The sequence below is a fragment of the Sminthopsis crassicaudata genome, chromosome 3 (genome assembly GCF_048593235.1).
Source record: "Sminthopsis crassicaudata isolate SCR6 chromosome 3, ASM4859323v1, whole genome shotgun sequence".
Lineage (NCBI taxonomy): Eukaryota > Metazoa > Chordata > Mammalia > Dasyuromorphia > Dasyuridae > Sminthopsis > Sminthopsis crassicaudata.
The window spans coordinates 267,555,029-267,571,275 of record NC_133619.1 but is presented as its reverse complement, the minus strand read 5'-3'; the positions used below and the strand labels follow the sequence as shown (position 1 = coordinate 267,571,275).

Genomic DNA, 16,247 nt, shown 5'->3' with positions numbered 1-16,247 from the left:
TGTCTGTATTTGTCCGGACAACTCCAAGTTGTCTGTCTCCAACAGTAAGCATGGAGTTGCTTTCTATACCTGCCTGCTCTTTTGGATGTTCCTTGTACACTTAGTTTTTCATTACTCTGGCTACTTGTTAGGGGGCTTGACAATGAGCTCAAACATCATACCATTGTTTGCATTGTTCTTTTGAGCTGAAGACATGGCTATCTGGTAGGTATCTTTCAGTCTCTCTTTCCCAGCTGAAATGTACTGTTATAAGAATTTGCATGTTTTTTATCCTCTGATACTCCAAAGCACAAGTCAATGTGTAGGCATAATTCTCAACTGAACATTAGCAAATATAATGTAAAGCTTGTCACATCACTCATGGCAATGTTGTACACTTGTTCTAGAAATGCCACGTGTTGATTCACTGAGCTCTTTGCTCTGGTTTCAGTGCTCCTAGCACATTCAACCATATATTGTTATGGTTGAAACACACAAGCTATGGCATTCTTGTAGACAAAAGGCAGTTCTAGATGTCGTGCTTGCAAAGTCAATCTTGTCTTTGGGTAGTTTGCTCTCAAAGTTTCTGCTTTGGTCAGAATGGATCTTAACCAAGAATCCACACATTGAAAAATACTTCCACAGTTCTTTTGTAACTTTGAATGCTTTCTAACTCTTGGCAGAATATAGTTATGCATACTTAGTGAAATAAATAGTTATAAATAGTTACTGCTAAACTATAACTCTTGTTGTTATAATATCCTTCCAAGAAAAAATTGATAAAAATCAATCTCAAAGGTTTGATAATGCTTAAATTATCTGTATGCACTGCTTGAGTTAGTGACACATTTCTTTGAATAAAACAAATTTCTCCCTCTTAATAATATTTTTTGCTGTCTTGAACCAGTAAAATGTGATTATTACTAGCTTTAGGGTTCTCTTGATTCTTTTGTCATATAAAATATTTTCATGGCCGTAGAGTTATAGATGTTGGGCAACACTAACTGTTTCTTAGCACCATTCATGGGATCATTGACTGACCAATGCAGCACTCACTTATGTGGTTCCACCTTCTGCCATTATTTTAATGTTAAGTGCTTTCTTAGAAATAAAACTTGAGTCTTTTACCATAATTATTTGGCTCCCTGACTTAACATCATTTCTTATAATCCTTCATCAACCACTGCTCTGGTCATCTCACAAAAATAAGGCAGATAATCTGTGTCCACATTAGTCTTTGTCAGGTAGTGAATGATGAATTGATGTTAGTTTGTGCCAATGATCACTGATAATTAACTTCAAACTTGGCATTGGTCAAAATGTTAGTGGTTTATTATCAGGCCATATTTGCAATTTAATTCCATACATTTTAACTTTTCAGTAATGTTCCACATCAAAGCTAAGAATGCAAAGCTTATAAAATAAAATAGCAAGTTTCTATTTCTCAGTGTCCTCTTTTAGCAAATGTAATCAGTTTCTGCTGACCATCATTCTCTTGATACAAACCTGCTCCCAAGGCTTCCAGAGTGGCATCTATGTGAGATGAAAGGTTGTTTGGATTTCCATAGGCCAACCCTGATATATGTATTAGGTGATGGTCAAGTCTTTTGGAGCTCAGCCAAAATGATGGGTTACATAAAAAAAGAAACTGAAACCTAAAGAAGTTAAATGACTTTCCTAAGACCAACAGGTAATAAGTAACAAAGCCAACATTTGAAGCTAGACCTATTGATTACAAATCCAATGAGTTAATTGATGGGGGGGGGGGAGAAGGGAGTTGATAGCTGTGGAGAGTTACTTCATTGGATTTTGCCACTCTTTCACCAGTTACAAAATTCATGTCTTCCACATCAGTTAAAGCAGCCATTGCTCTAACTTTCCTGAATTGTTTTCTCGTAGAGTCCCATTTCCCTTGGGAAAGCTGGGATCAGTAGCAAGGAGAACAAGGGGAGAGGAAAATCCTGTGAGTAATTCTCTGGTGATTACATGTTTGTCATTGGGATTTCAGGAATAAACTTTCATGTTCTTTTCAAGAAAGAGAAAGTAGAATTTGCAAACTAAAACCATATAAATGAAAAAGAAAGCAGTGTTATGTGAAAGAGTATAACTCTCCTTTTCTCCGTTTCAGTCTTTTGATGTCTATCGATTTGAACTTATTTGACATTTGAATTCATTCAGCATTGTAGGATACTTTGTTGTTGACAATTTTTCATATGTGAGTGACTTTTTTTTCTTGAATCCTTTCCAAGAGGTGTTGCCCTAGCAGTAGAAGATGAAAAAGAGGACTCAGGCTCCCCATTCCCCTTGAGGATGGAAAGAGAAGATATCACAGACTACTTGCCCTGCTCCAAGAGGCTTCTGCAAGAGGTAGGAAATGGATTCCTAGAAAAATGAATGGTATAGATTCTTATATTGAGACTTAAAAAGATTCTTCCGATCTGTTCCCAAGAAGTTTCTATGCATGTCAAAGACCTTAGGGAATAGTAGAGTGTTATGGGTATTTTTTAAGTTGAAATCATGTCAGAGAAGAATGATAAATGCAAAGATATTTCTAATTATCTGAGTGGAAAGATGAAGGGTAAGGAGAGAAATCAAAACTAATGAGGCAGAAAATATTTTTAAAAGTATTTTTAAATTCAAAAGAAGAGCACATTCTTTTCTTTCTATCATTTCCTATATAAAAAATTGTCATACTATCATAATGACTGAGTGAAATTTTGGAGATGTTTCACTCTATATAGAGTGCTGCCTCACTAAAAGTTGAGGATGAGAAAAGAAATTGTCCAAACATGGCATGAAATAAAATTAATCAAAACATTTCTCACTAATGGTTGTTGTTGATTAAAATGCATATAATAATGTAATATTTAATATCATACAAATTCTAATAATGCACTAAGAAATAAGTAGCTACATCATATAGCCTCTGCCCTTTAAGTTATATTCTAAGGTGTCATGTAACAAGATAGATTCAGTTCATAAATGCTGAATTCAGATTCATTATTATCATATGATGGTAAATTGGGGCTATTTAGTTTTTATTCTTTTATGTTTTTTGAGTCACTTTTCCAAGTTTCTTTGTGACTTTCCAGGAGGAAAGAATAAAGTAGAATCTATATAAAAGTACAGTTTTTAAACAGTTAATAGGATTTTCACTGAACTTTCCACCTTCCAGAAAGCTTCTGCTTCAGCTACTTTTAGTCTCCATGCAGAAAATGTGCTTTGAAATTTTCTATTGGTGGCTAGGTTTGCTCAGTTCAAATAGAGTTGAATTAATAAAATAAGTGAATAACTGAATATTATTAGACATTCAGATTGAAGCAATGTATAGTGGTGATGGTAATGTTTTATTTAGCTTTTGATATTATCGATCATGATGTACTGTCCTAACTGTTCACAGTCTTTTGTCTTGCAAAGCAATAAAATCATACTTTAGATTTGAAATCCAGGAGTTGTTTGTGTCACTCCATTTATAGTGAATGTTGCTTTACTAAGTAAAAGATAAAAAAGGAAATTGTCCAAAAGACTTTAGCATAAATAGCATGCTCACAATAACACTGATCTGTATTTTACCCTATAGTTCCAGTGCTTCTAGCCAATTTATTTTGATATTTACATAAAAATCGGTATTCAAGCTTTTCATGCTATTGATTTTAGATTGGTTCTTCAAGCCCTGCCTACAGCTTTGATGGTTTTTAATTATAGAAACTTCCTTTATCTTCTGCTTCTACTTTATATTTTTTCTTTGCTCAAATCATTCTTGTATCAAATAAGGTAATATTTGTAAAATGTCTTGTAAACCTTAAAGTAGCCCATATATGCTAACTGTATTTATTATATTACTATGCTATAAGAAATTATGAGCTTGATATTCTGAAAAAACATGGATAGACTTGCATGAAATAATATAACATGAAATGAGCAGAACCAACACGATATTGTATACAGAAACAACAATATTGTTTTAAGAGCAACTTTGAATGATTAAGTCATTTTGATTATCACTCACTTTTTAGTTCTCCGTTTTTCTTCATAAGCTGTTTTTTAAAGTTTTTTTGAGATTCTGTTCTAAACTACCAATTCTTTTAAAGATTTTTCATTAAGAACTTTAATTTCATTCTTTATTTCTTTTTTCACTTCTTTCATTTGGCTTTTGAACCCCTCTGAGGATTATTGTGGTCATTACATTCTCTTTTTGGAAGTCTGAATTGATTATTGAATGATTATTCTCCTCCTCTACAAGTACTTTCTAATACTGTTTCTTCTGTAGTAAATGCTTTTATGTTCTTTTACTATATTTTGCACATTTCTTTTTGTTTTGAGATAATGTCAAAGGGCTGAGATTAAATATAACTTATTATTCAGTCCTTCTGCTGGAAATCTAGCATTCCTAGAAATAATTATAGACTCAAAGAACATTGTGGAAAGAATTGTTTACTTCATCAAAAATACATTTACACAACAGGTATATGATATGAAACCACAAGATCTCCAAAGTGAAAAAATTCTCACTTTGAGACTCAAGATCATTTGTACTAAGTGCAAAAGAAAAAGGTTAACATAGTTGATCTCCAAGGAGAAATCTGGTGGGATAAAGACAAGTAAGCAATCATTCCATTCTTGACTTCTAATTTCACATCTTCTAGTTTTAAGAAAATGTGCCTTCTAACAACATAACCAAATAAGACCTCTTTTCCTCCTTACTTTACTCCTTTATTTCTTCTCTTCTGCCCATCTTCCCTCCCTTCCATCTTTCCTTCCTTTTTTTTAAATCCCTAACACAGTGGCTTAGAATATTATTTGTTTAAATTAAAATGCATCATCACACTGAGAATTAGAGTAACGATGGTTCATGCTTAATAGTCTCTGTCCTCTCTTATAATACAGTAGGACATAGGATAACATCCAATAGCACTGAGTCAGTCTCCACTCGATAGAAAAAAAAAAAAAAAGCTGTGTTCTAAAATACCCATCTCCCTTTAGCACTTATATGTAATTTTCATGAAGCTTTTCTATTGTCATAAAGAGCCAACTACCACCTTACTTAGTTCATGCATGATCTTTCAGAATTTCCACAGAAGTTAGAATGGCCACAATTCATAGGGCTTTTCTCTCCCTGCCAATTGACTAGCAAACAATAGCATTTTTGAGAAGCTACCATCTTTCGACTCTTTTGGCAGCAGAAGCAACAAGCTTACTTTATATCATTTTCTGACAGCAGAGTCCCAGCTCCGAGGAACACAACAATATCAGTCAGTTTGTGGCCATTTGCATAAACAGCAGTCTGGGGTGAATGAAATCATGGATTCAATCATCCTTTACATCTGAGAGTGGGTGAATGAAATTTAGTAGGATTTGAAGGAATGAGTTTTTAAAGAGGATTTCATGACTTTTTTTCTTCATAAGCATTTTATTTGGAGGACAAAACATTGGGAAAGTAATTCATCTATGTTGATATTGCTAATTTCCACTTTATACATATTATATATGTATATATATATATATATATATATATACATATGTACACATGTATAATGTGAAATGAAATTTCTCATTGTATATCTGATAAGGGGTTCCCTAGGCTATGGGTGCAGAATTCTATTTAGGGAGAAATCCCCTACTTCTCAAAGTAACCATATCACTTATAGAGACATCCAATCATTAGGGAGTTTGTTGGGTGCATTAAAGTCTATGGTAAGTTTCTTTAATCCTTTCTCTTAAAACTTCATTGAAATATGTTATATTTGAAAATTGATGGCCATAAATTTTACACAATCTAGTAGTATGTGCAAGCCGTTGCTAGATGTAGGAGCAACTTTGTTGTAATGATTGATCTTTTTGAAATGCAATAGAATGTCTTGAAGAGGAATAACAGTTAACTCATAGAGGCAGCTAGGTGCAACAGGGGATAGAAGACTAGGTCTAGAGGAAGGGAGACCTGAGTTCAAATTCCTTACTAGTTGTGTGATACTGGGAAAATCACTTAATCTTCATCTGCTTCAGTGTCTTCAACTACAAAATGGGAATAAGTTCTTGTGGGAATCAAATAAGATAATAGCTATAAATTGTTTAGTACAATGATAGATATTTTCCCTTACCTTATTTCCCTCCTAGGTTTTTAGTCAGGAATACTACTAGTAAAGAACAGAACTGCACTTGAACATGGCTTGTTATAGTTATTACAGTATGATTTGTTGTTGTTCTATATCCTTTGATCTTGAGAGGGACCATGATATCAGAAAGGTGATACCATGACATGAGAGTGAGGTTTTGAGTGAGGGAAGGCTATGCAAAGTTACCTGCCTCACTTTCCCCTCTAGAGCCATCTGGGTCCAGTGGCAAGATATAGATCAAAAGAGCTGGAGATGGCCCTGGTTGAAGTAAAGACCTTAGCCTTTTTAAATTAAGACATTCACAGTTTGTCAGTTTGACTAAGACTGTACCCATTCTGTGATTAAGGCTAGGTGGCAAATGAGATAAAGAATCTCCTCTTACTTACACCTAATCCAAAAAAAATCTAAATAAATAAGTGCATGAATGAATCTGAAAGGGAAAGACCCTCAAGCCAAAGCAGAAATAATTACTATTTGCATTCAATTTGAATCAATCAGGAGCCAAGTAGTAATGCTAGGTCAAATCATGGCTTCCAAACTACACAAGATAAACATTAAAAAAAAAAAAATAGTGAATCAATGGTATGGATGTTAGTTGTCTTGCCCAATGGCCAAGCAACAAAGCAAGGATCATGTCTTTATATTGTGATGTCTAGGAATAGATTAAGGAGACAGCTAGGTGGCACAGTGGATACAGAGATAGACTTGGAGTTAGGAAGACCTGAGTTCAAATTCAGCTTCAGACACTTTTTAACTATATGAACCCAGACAAGTCACTTCATCTCTATTATTTGCCTTAATCCTCTGAAGAAGAAAATTACTATTTTGGTTTACTAACCAATTATCTTTGCCAAGAAAACCTTGTAAATGGGATTTCAAAGAGTCAAACATGACTAATAGACTGAACAACAATAAAAAGAGATGCTATTGAGAAAGCCTGTGGAATCACATATACAGGAGAAGATATTTAAATATAGAATAGACAGGTTTATATGGTTAGAGGTGCAGGTATAAAATGTATGGCCTTTAACTGTCTCTTCCAGCTTTATAATTATCACAAACTGATTTTCCTCCTAAATGTGCAGAACACAGTAGGAGAGTGGAAGTTACTCTGCTTTCTTTTCAGAATGTTCTTTGTTACACATATACATATTCATGGTCAGTCAATCAGTAAACATTTATCAAATGCCTACTATGTGATAAGTGCTGGGAATATGAAAGGGAGAAGGACAATCCCTGCTTTTGATGAACTCTGAATTTAATGAGTGAGACAACAAACATATTCACAAAATAGATAGATAGATAGATAGATAGATAGATAGATAGATAGATAGATAGATAGATAGATAGATGGATGGATAGAGAATTAATATGAAATAATAAACAGAAAGAGCACCTAGTGTCTCAGTGGATAGAATGCCAGGCCTGGAATCAGAAAGACACAAGTTAAAATATGACTTCAGACATTTACTAGCTATGAATCTGCACAAGTCACTTAACTCTGTTTGCCTCAGTTCTTCATTTGTAAAAAATAAACCAGAGAAAGAAATGGCAAACCACTCCAGTATCTCTGCCAAAAAAACCTCAAATGGGGTCACAAAGAGTCAGACAAAACTGAAATGACTGAATAAGAAGATCAGAAATGACCTGGGTTATCAGAAGAAGAAAGAAGTCATCCATGCCAACAAAATTGGAATTTCCTACTTAAACATAAAGAAGTTGTTTAGCTAAGCCTGTAATGATCTTCAGATGCTTCATCAAGTAGTAATGTTTGCTAGTGTGTTTTTATTCTTGCTTATAATTTCTCTTGAAGCATTTTTTTTACTTCTGCTTGGTAAATTTTGAGCACTTTGATTCTTTACTCAGCTGAACACTGGGTCAGGTGTGATAGCAAAGAGTCACTTATTTAATCGAGTGTTTTGCTATCTTTTTTTGTTTTTTTCTATAAAAGATGTTACATAATAAATCATAAATGCTTGTTGATTTAGTAATGAATAAAAGTTTTTGTAAAATTCTTCACAATCATTCAACAATTATCATAGATTACAGAAATACATTTTTGTTTGCAAAATTGTCAAATGTTATCAAAAAATCAACTCCAAATTATCTAACTTTCAGATCAGGAGAATGGTTTATGTACCCTTTTTGAATTTATATGGATCTGAAAAATAATTTGTTATTTTTTAGTGGGGGGAAAAATGGCTTTCTCTTTGTTGGTAGTTTGAAGGGAATGTTTTCAGGATCTTGTAGTATCAAATGGGAGAGAAATCAGCAGATTGGGATAAATATTTATGTATTTTAAACATCATAGTAAATGAAATAGCATATGATGAAGGCAAATTGGGTTACTAAAAGAAAAAAATCACGTGAACATATGCTTCTCAAGGGACTCTAAAGAGTACTAGATTAAGGATCTCCATTGTGTCTTTGGTTCCCCAGACAATTGATTGCTATTCTTACTACTTTTGTCCATTTGGATTGTTCCTTTTATTTTAAGAACTCAAAGTAAATAATCTCTAGTCATCATCCTTACAGTCTGTGAGGATTATTTGAAAAGTCATTTGTCAAGTCAGTACTAGAAGCATCAATCACTAGATCTTGGCTTTCTTGACTTCTATTTGGCAGTATGATCCTGTCTGAAGGCAGAGGGGTGGATCAAATGCCCACTAACTTTCTAAATCTAACAAATCATTGTGCTCCAACTCTTATATAAACTCTAATGCCCTTCTACCCTTCTGTCTTCAATTACAAAGTAATACGCATTTTGAAAGATAAATGACTTTCTGTACTTTAGATACTTTAGAATGTATAAAAAAGCAATTAAGAAGAAAACATAAATATATACCCCACTATTGCCATCAACAACTTTATATGCTAAACCTGTTGGGCTGCTAGGGACTCAGTAAGTTATAAACTTAAGAAAGCCACTTTTCTTTTAAGGTCACCCTGGCTCTGAAACTGGACCATCCCCTGAAGCCTCACTTTAATCATCATTTTTGCTATAGAATACATGTTGGCTAAAGGACATAGAATATTAGATCCCACATCTTGAGATCTTTGTTATAAATTATCTCAGCTACATATAGGTCAAAAGCATAGACCCCAGGACAATGTTTAGAAAGACCTGAAACTGCCTTTTTGATATTTACATAGGGTCATTAACAAAATCAGAAAAGGAATTTGGAATTATTAGTCCTGATACAAAATTCAAAGTTGTTCTGGACTATATCAATATAATCTCAGTATCAATGACTACCAAAAGGGAAAATCCATTTCTGCCTTCTAACCTAAGAATATATATTCAGGGAATTGTTCTGATTAAGCCAAGAATAGTATAAATACTCACAGGAGTAGCTTTGATGCCACAGCATACATGAGCTGTGTGATTATACTATTTTCCCCCATCATAGATTATACAATTTTTTCCTACCACACTTAAATTTCTAAGAGAAAAAAAGGGTTAATCTTATGTTTTTTAGTTTAATCTTCCAAACTGATAGCCCTATTGTACATCAGACTGATTCAACTTTTTTCTGCTTTATGTATTTATTTAATATTTCCCCCAGTTATATTCAAAACATTTTTACATTTTTAAAAAAAATTTTGAGTTCTAAATTATCTCCCTTATCCCACCTATAAATAAGAAACCACATGTGAAGTTATAAAAAACATTTCCATAAAAGACAAATTGCAAAAGAAAACATAGATCTCCCACCATAATGAAAATTTAAATGCTCAAGAAAAATTTAGTTAAAAAGAAAAAGAGAGATAGAGAAAAAGAGAATGCTTCGATCTATATTGAGACATAATCAGTTCCTTCTCCAGTTATGGATAGAATTTTTCATCATAAGTCCTTTAGAATAGTTGTGGATAATTGTACTACTAAGAGCAGCAAAGTCATTTACAGCTGATCATCCCAGAACATTGTTATTGCTTTGTACAATGTACATTTCACATTACTTGAGTTCATGAAGGACTTTCCAGGGTTGTGTTGTTTTTTTTTTCTGAGAGTATCCTGCTCACCATTTCCTATAGAACAATAATATTCCATCACAAACACATACCAGTTTATTGAGCCATTCCCCAATTAATAGGCATCCCCTCAATTTCCAATATTTTTTCCCTGAAAAGAGAGCTGCTATGACTATTTTTGTATGTATAGGTCATTTTCCTTTTTTAAATTTATGCCTAGTAGTATTACTAGGTCAAAGGATATGCATGAATTTATAGCCCTTTGCTTACAGATCATATCTTTTTTATCTTTTTGTCAACTGGATTATTGCTTTATTATAAAGCAGCTGTATGAAAACATGTTGATTTGGCTTGTCTCTATAGGAAGAAAACAAGTATTTATATAGTATATACTATATTCCAGGCAGTGTACTAACCCCTTTACAAATATTATTTAATTTGATCCTCACGAAAATCCTGGGAGATATCCACTATTATGATTCTCATTTTATAGCTGAAGGAACTGAGGCATATGAAAATTGTGACTTACACAGCTAACAGGTATCTGAGAAAAGATTTAAACTCATCTTTCTGACTATAGTTCCAGAACTCCTTCCACTGTGCCAGCAAGGTAGCACATAGCATTTGTATGAGCAATAGTTTAAGAAAGTAATCAGATTCAATAACATTACATTTTTCTGCCAGTTAGTCCTCTATGAACCATAGTGTAAAGGAAGATGGATAAGAAATCAGGAGACCCTTATTTTAGACCCAATTTTACTATTTAACTTTATAATCTTGGTCCTTTAATTCTAGGGTTTCTTTAGCTGTAAAATAAGGGTGGAGGAGGAGGTGTTAAACTAGATGATCTTTAAGACCACTACAAGCTTTATGACTTACATTTTAATTCAGTGGATTAACATTTTATTCTGTGCACAATTCTTATCAATATGCCTCAACAAACTTTTTTTAATCTCCAAGACTAATTTCCTTCTCTGCAAGCCCCTGCCTGAGTGTTTTTTCATAACTCCCTATAGGTTAAGGACTATAAAAGGAATATTTAGGACTTTTTTTTTATTCCATCTCAAGCTATCACTTGTGATTCAAGTTACACAATTCCCAGGAGACAGTACCAGACGCCTGTAGGTCTTGGGACTATTTCATTAGGGAAGCAACTGTTATTTATATCATTTATAAGGTCAGGTCATACAATGCCATTTCAAACAATATTTTCTCTTTCAAAACAGTCTCTTAGTGTCCAAGTTTGTCCTAAAAAAAAGATTTTACTTCAGAAGAGTAATTTCATCGATCTGAGCTAGACTTGGTATAAGAACAGAATAAATGCCTAAGTGGTCTCTGCAAAAAAAAAAAAAAAAAAAAAAAAAAAAAAAAAAAAAAAAAAAAGAAATGTAGCTAGTACTTTTTCTGTCTCCATCTGTAAAAATCAATGGAAATCTGGGGCATCTAGTTAGTGTAGTAGAGTACCAGCCCTGAAGTCAGGAGGACCTGAGTTTAAATATGGCCTCAGACACTTAACACTTCCTGGCTGTGAGACCCTGAGCAAGTCACAATCCCAATTGCCTCAGGGGGAAAGAAAAGTAAAAATCAATAGAAATTCAAAAGTTCCTCAAAATAATTTAGTGTGTTTCATACATTAATTTTCTCTTAATATACTTAAATGGGCATATATCAGGCTGTCAATAAAAATCCCTGATTAATTCATGGTGCCCCAAATATGGGATCAACTTTGGCTCATAAGGACCTTTTAACATGCTGATTCCGATCTGTCCTGTGAGAATCTATTCTCTAGCCAAGCTGGACTACTTCCTACTTCAATGCCTTTTTCATACTACCATCTATCTCAGGTAGAAAGGGTAATGCTCTTCCCCTATCAAGGCTCCATTTTTTGAAATCTTGCCAGCTGTTCAAAACTCAATTCAAATGCTATTTCTTCTATGAAACCTCTTTTGATCACCCTAGTCAAAGTAATATTCCCCTCCTATGATTTTTATAGCTTTTTATTTATTCCTTTCTCTTATATACTTGTTTTATAAAGAGTAATTTGCATGTTTTTATTCCTCATTGAACTATAATTTATTGAGATTGGGACTGTTTTATTTTGTTTTTTGTTAATATATATCATTTTTTAAAATTTGTATTAACATCTCACATTCATATCTGAAAACAATACACTGAAAATAGTAAGTGGTCATTAAATATTTTCTAAGTGAATGAATTTATAATTAAATTTAAGCAATGGACAATTACAGTTCTATAAAACTAACAGTAGAACCAGCAAAGAGGTGGGCTGAAACAATCTTTTTGGCTAAGAAATTTGGAAGCTCCAAAAGAAAGGTCTGACTCACTTAGGTAAAAGAGGAACACAATCTAGGACAGGAAGCATTCCAATAACAAACTGCTGGAGATCCTGAGTCCCATTGCAGTAGAGCAAATAAATGCCTCAGCAAACTCCAGCTCCAAGAATCATCACATGCTTCAGCACAGCCCCAGAAAACAGGCACCCTCCAGTGGCCAGATTGCCTTGTGCTTCAATGGAGCCATGGAGAAATGCAGAAACACCTCACCAACCTCAGTACATGCCAGACATCAGCATTAGGACCCCAGCTCAGTACTAAATAAGTTGCCAGATCTTTATGGCTTTCAGCAGCACCAGTCACCCTCCCCACCCCACTACTTACCATAGCATCAGATGTGAGAGTCTGCCATAGACCTCAGGGCAACAGCAGTGCAGCAGCAGATAAACAGCCAAGGTCTGCAAAATCTGGCACTTGAAGCCTGAGATGGTGCCCCTTCCACCCTGGGAGCAGAACTCAAATTTAAAAGAAAGCAAAAAAAGTTTTAAAAGATGAGCAAACATTAGCAACAACAACAACAATCTAACTATAGAAAATTATTGTGACAGGGAAGACCAAGATACAAACTCAGAAAAGGAAAGCAATGTCAAAACCCCTATGGACAAAACTCTAAAGAAAATTGTGAAATGGTCTCAAGCCCAGAAAGAACTCATGGAAGAGCTTCAAAAAGGAGCTTAAAATCATGTAAGATAGAAGAAAAATTGGAAAAAGAAATATGAGTGATGAAAAAGAATTAAATTTTTTACAAAAGAGTCAATAGCTTAGAAAAAGAAGACAACTGCTTAAAAAGTAGAATTGTCCAAATGAAAAAGGAGATACAAAAATCCACTAATGAAAAGAACTCCCTAAAAAAGTATAATTGGTCAAATAGAAAAGGAAGTACAAAAGCTAATAGAGGAAAATAACTCCTTAAAAGTTAGAATTGAGCAAATGGAAGCAAATGACTCAATGAATCAATCAAGAATCAAACAAATTCAAAAATGAAAAATAGAAGAAAATGTAAAATACCTCATTGGAAAAACAATTAACCTGGAAAATAATAAAAAGGAGGACCTGGGGAAATACCCAGATATTCTGGAATCAGAGGGCAAAGTAGGCATTGAAAGAATCCACTAATTATCTCAGGAAAGTGATCCAAAAATAAAAAGTTCAACGAATATTATATCCAAATTATAGAATTTTCAGGTCAACTGTAAGTGGCCAGAAAGGAACAATTCAAGTATCAGGGAGCCACAATCAGGATTACGCAGGATTTAGCAGCTGCAACATTAAAACATCAGAGGTCATGAAACATGATATTCTAGAAGGCAAAGAAGCTAGGAATATAACCAAGAATAGTCTACTCAGTGAAATTAAGCATAATACTTCAAGAGGAAAAAACAGTCATTCAATGAAACAGAAAGATTTCAATCTTTCATAAGGAGACGTTCAGAACTGAACAAAAAATTTGATCTCCAATATCAAGACCCAAGAGAAGTCTAAAAATGAAAAAGGGAAATAGAAATATAAAGGATTCCACAAAGCTGAACTGTTTATATCCCTAAATGAGAAGATGAAAATTGTCATTCTTATAAATTGTACTACTACTAATAATAATACAGCTAAAAAGAATATACATAGGGAGAGGTATAAAATGAATTTGAAGGAATGACAAAAATTTAAGATTTGAGAAAAATATGACAAAGAGGAGTACATTGGAAACAAAAGGAAAGAAGAAATATAATGGGGTAGATTATTTCACATGAAGAGAGAAGAAAAACCTATTATAGTGAAGGAAAGCATGAGAGTTGAGCAAGGAGCATGACTTGAATCTTATCATTAGTACTGGCTCAAAGAGGGGAGAAAAGAAAGTTGGGAAACAATATAGCAAGTGTCTCTGAATTTTTTTCTCAAATATATAGAGAATTAAGTCAAATTTATAAGAATACAATTTATTCCCCAATTGACAAATGGTCAAATGATATAAATAGGAAATTTTCAGATGAAAAAATCGAAGCTATCTATAGGCATATGAAGAAGTGCTCTAAATCATTTTTGATTAGAAAAATGGTAGTTAAGGATTCACAAAGGGAAATCCACATCCAGATAAAGAACTAATCAACTTTTAATGCAGATAGAAACATACTTTCCTTATTCTTTTCGTATTTTTTCTCCTTTTGATTTATTTCTTCTCTCACAGCTATGATTAATATAAAAATGTGTTTTACATAAGAGTATGCACAATCTATATCAAATCACCTACCATTTTAGGAAGAGAAGAAGGGAAGGGAGAGGGAGAAAATTTGGGAACTCAAAAATCTTGTACAAATGAATGCTAAAAATTGTTTTGATTTATAATTGAGAAAAGATAAAATACTGTTCAAAAGAAAAAAAGTGAAAAAATAAAAAAATGAAAAAGCAAAAAATAAGGTGCAGCCAAATTAAGAAAAATAAATGATTTCAGGGTGGGGAAATCTTGTTTTAAACATTTCTAGAAAAGATTGTAATCTAACCATAGGGAATTGATACAGATTTGTAAAATTAAGGAGCTTTTCTCAATTAATGAATGGTCAAAAATACATTTAAACAATTCTCTAAAGAAGAAACACAAACTATCACAAGACACTTGGTAAAATCACTAATAATCTCGTAGAGAGGAAAATTTATAAAATTCTAAGTTACTTTCTTTCATTTATAAAAATGGTAATGGTGGTAAAAGATGACAAATTTCAATATAAGATGATCATGTTAATAATTCAATATTGATGGAAGTGGGAATAGGTTCCAACCAATTGGTTGGGACTATTTTGCAAATATATGTGGAATTATCTAGTTAAAGTTATACAAATATATTTTTTTTTACCTAGAATTTCCACTTTTAGGTTTATACTCTTAAGTAATTTATTGACAGGATGAAAATACTTTTTATTTATTAGATATATGCATGGGTAATTTTACAGCATTGACAATTGCCAAATCTTTTGTTCCAATTTTTTCCCTCCTTCCCCTCACCCCCTCCCTCAGATGGCAGGTTGACCAATACATGTTAACTATGTTAAAGTATAAGTTAAATACATTAAAATGTATACATGTCCATACACTTATTTTGCTGTACAAAAAGAATCGGACTTTGAAATAGTGTACAATTAGCCTGTGAAGGAAATCAAAAATGCAGGCAGACAAAAATAGAGGGATTGGGAATTCTATTTAGTGGTTCATAGTCATCTCCCAGAGTTCTTTTGCTGGGTGTAGTTGGTTCAGTTCATTACTACTCTATTGGAACTGATTTGGTTTATCTCAATTTCAATAAGTACTTATTAAGCACTATATGACAAAGTGCTATTTGACATAGTTAAACACAAAGACCCTCCAAAAAAAAAAAGAAACAATGCCTTGCCTCAAGAAGCTACTACCTATCAGTTGAGACAATATGTACACTTATAAGTACATGCAAACTATGCACAGAATATATACAAATGATGCAGGGGAATACTAGCCAAGAAAGGCCTAATGTAGGAGGTCTTATTTGACCTGAACTTTGAGGAAAATCAGGGATTCTAAGAGATAGAAGTGATGTAGAAGTACATTCAAAGCCTAAGAGATAGTGTTACAAAGGTACAGAGATGATGAATGGAATGTCTACTATAGGTGAGGAATACTGAGACCACTAGTTTAGCTGAATCAAACAGTACATGAGAAAGAATCATATATAATAAATCAAGGGACAGGGGAAGGTTGTAATCTACTTATGAAGGGTTTTTAAGCCAAATGGAATTTGTATTTGATTTTAAGAAGTAATAGAGAGCTATTGTATTTAAGTGCTTTTTTTGGTGTAGTGATAATAAGGAGT

At 33.3% G+C, this 16,247-nt stretch overlaps 1 long non-coding RNA gene across 1 annotated transcript in view; it reads right to left on the bottom strand.

Annotated features, from left to right (window-relative positions):
• Positions 1 to 12,747: 12,747 nt before the first annotated feature.
• Positions 12,748 to 16,247, bottom strand: part of LOC141559485 (uncharacterized) — a 117,976-nt gene continuing 114,476 nt past the window's right edge. Inside the window, exon 5 of the long non-coding RNA XR_012487433.1 lies at positions 12,748 to 12,873. This is a non-coding gene — a long non-coding RNA (uncharacterized LOC141559485). The remainder of the gene's footprint in view (positions 12,874 to 16,247) is intronic.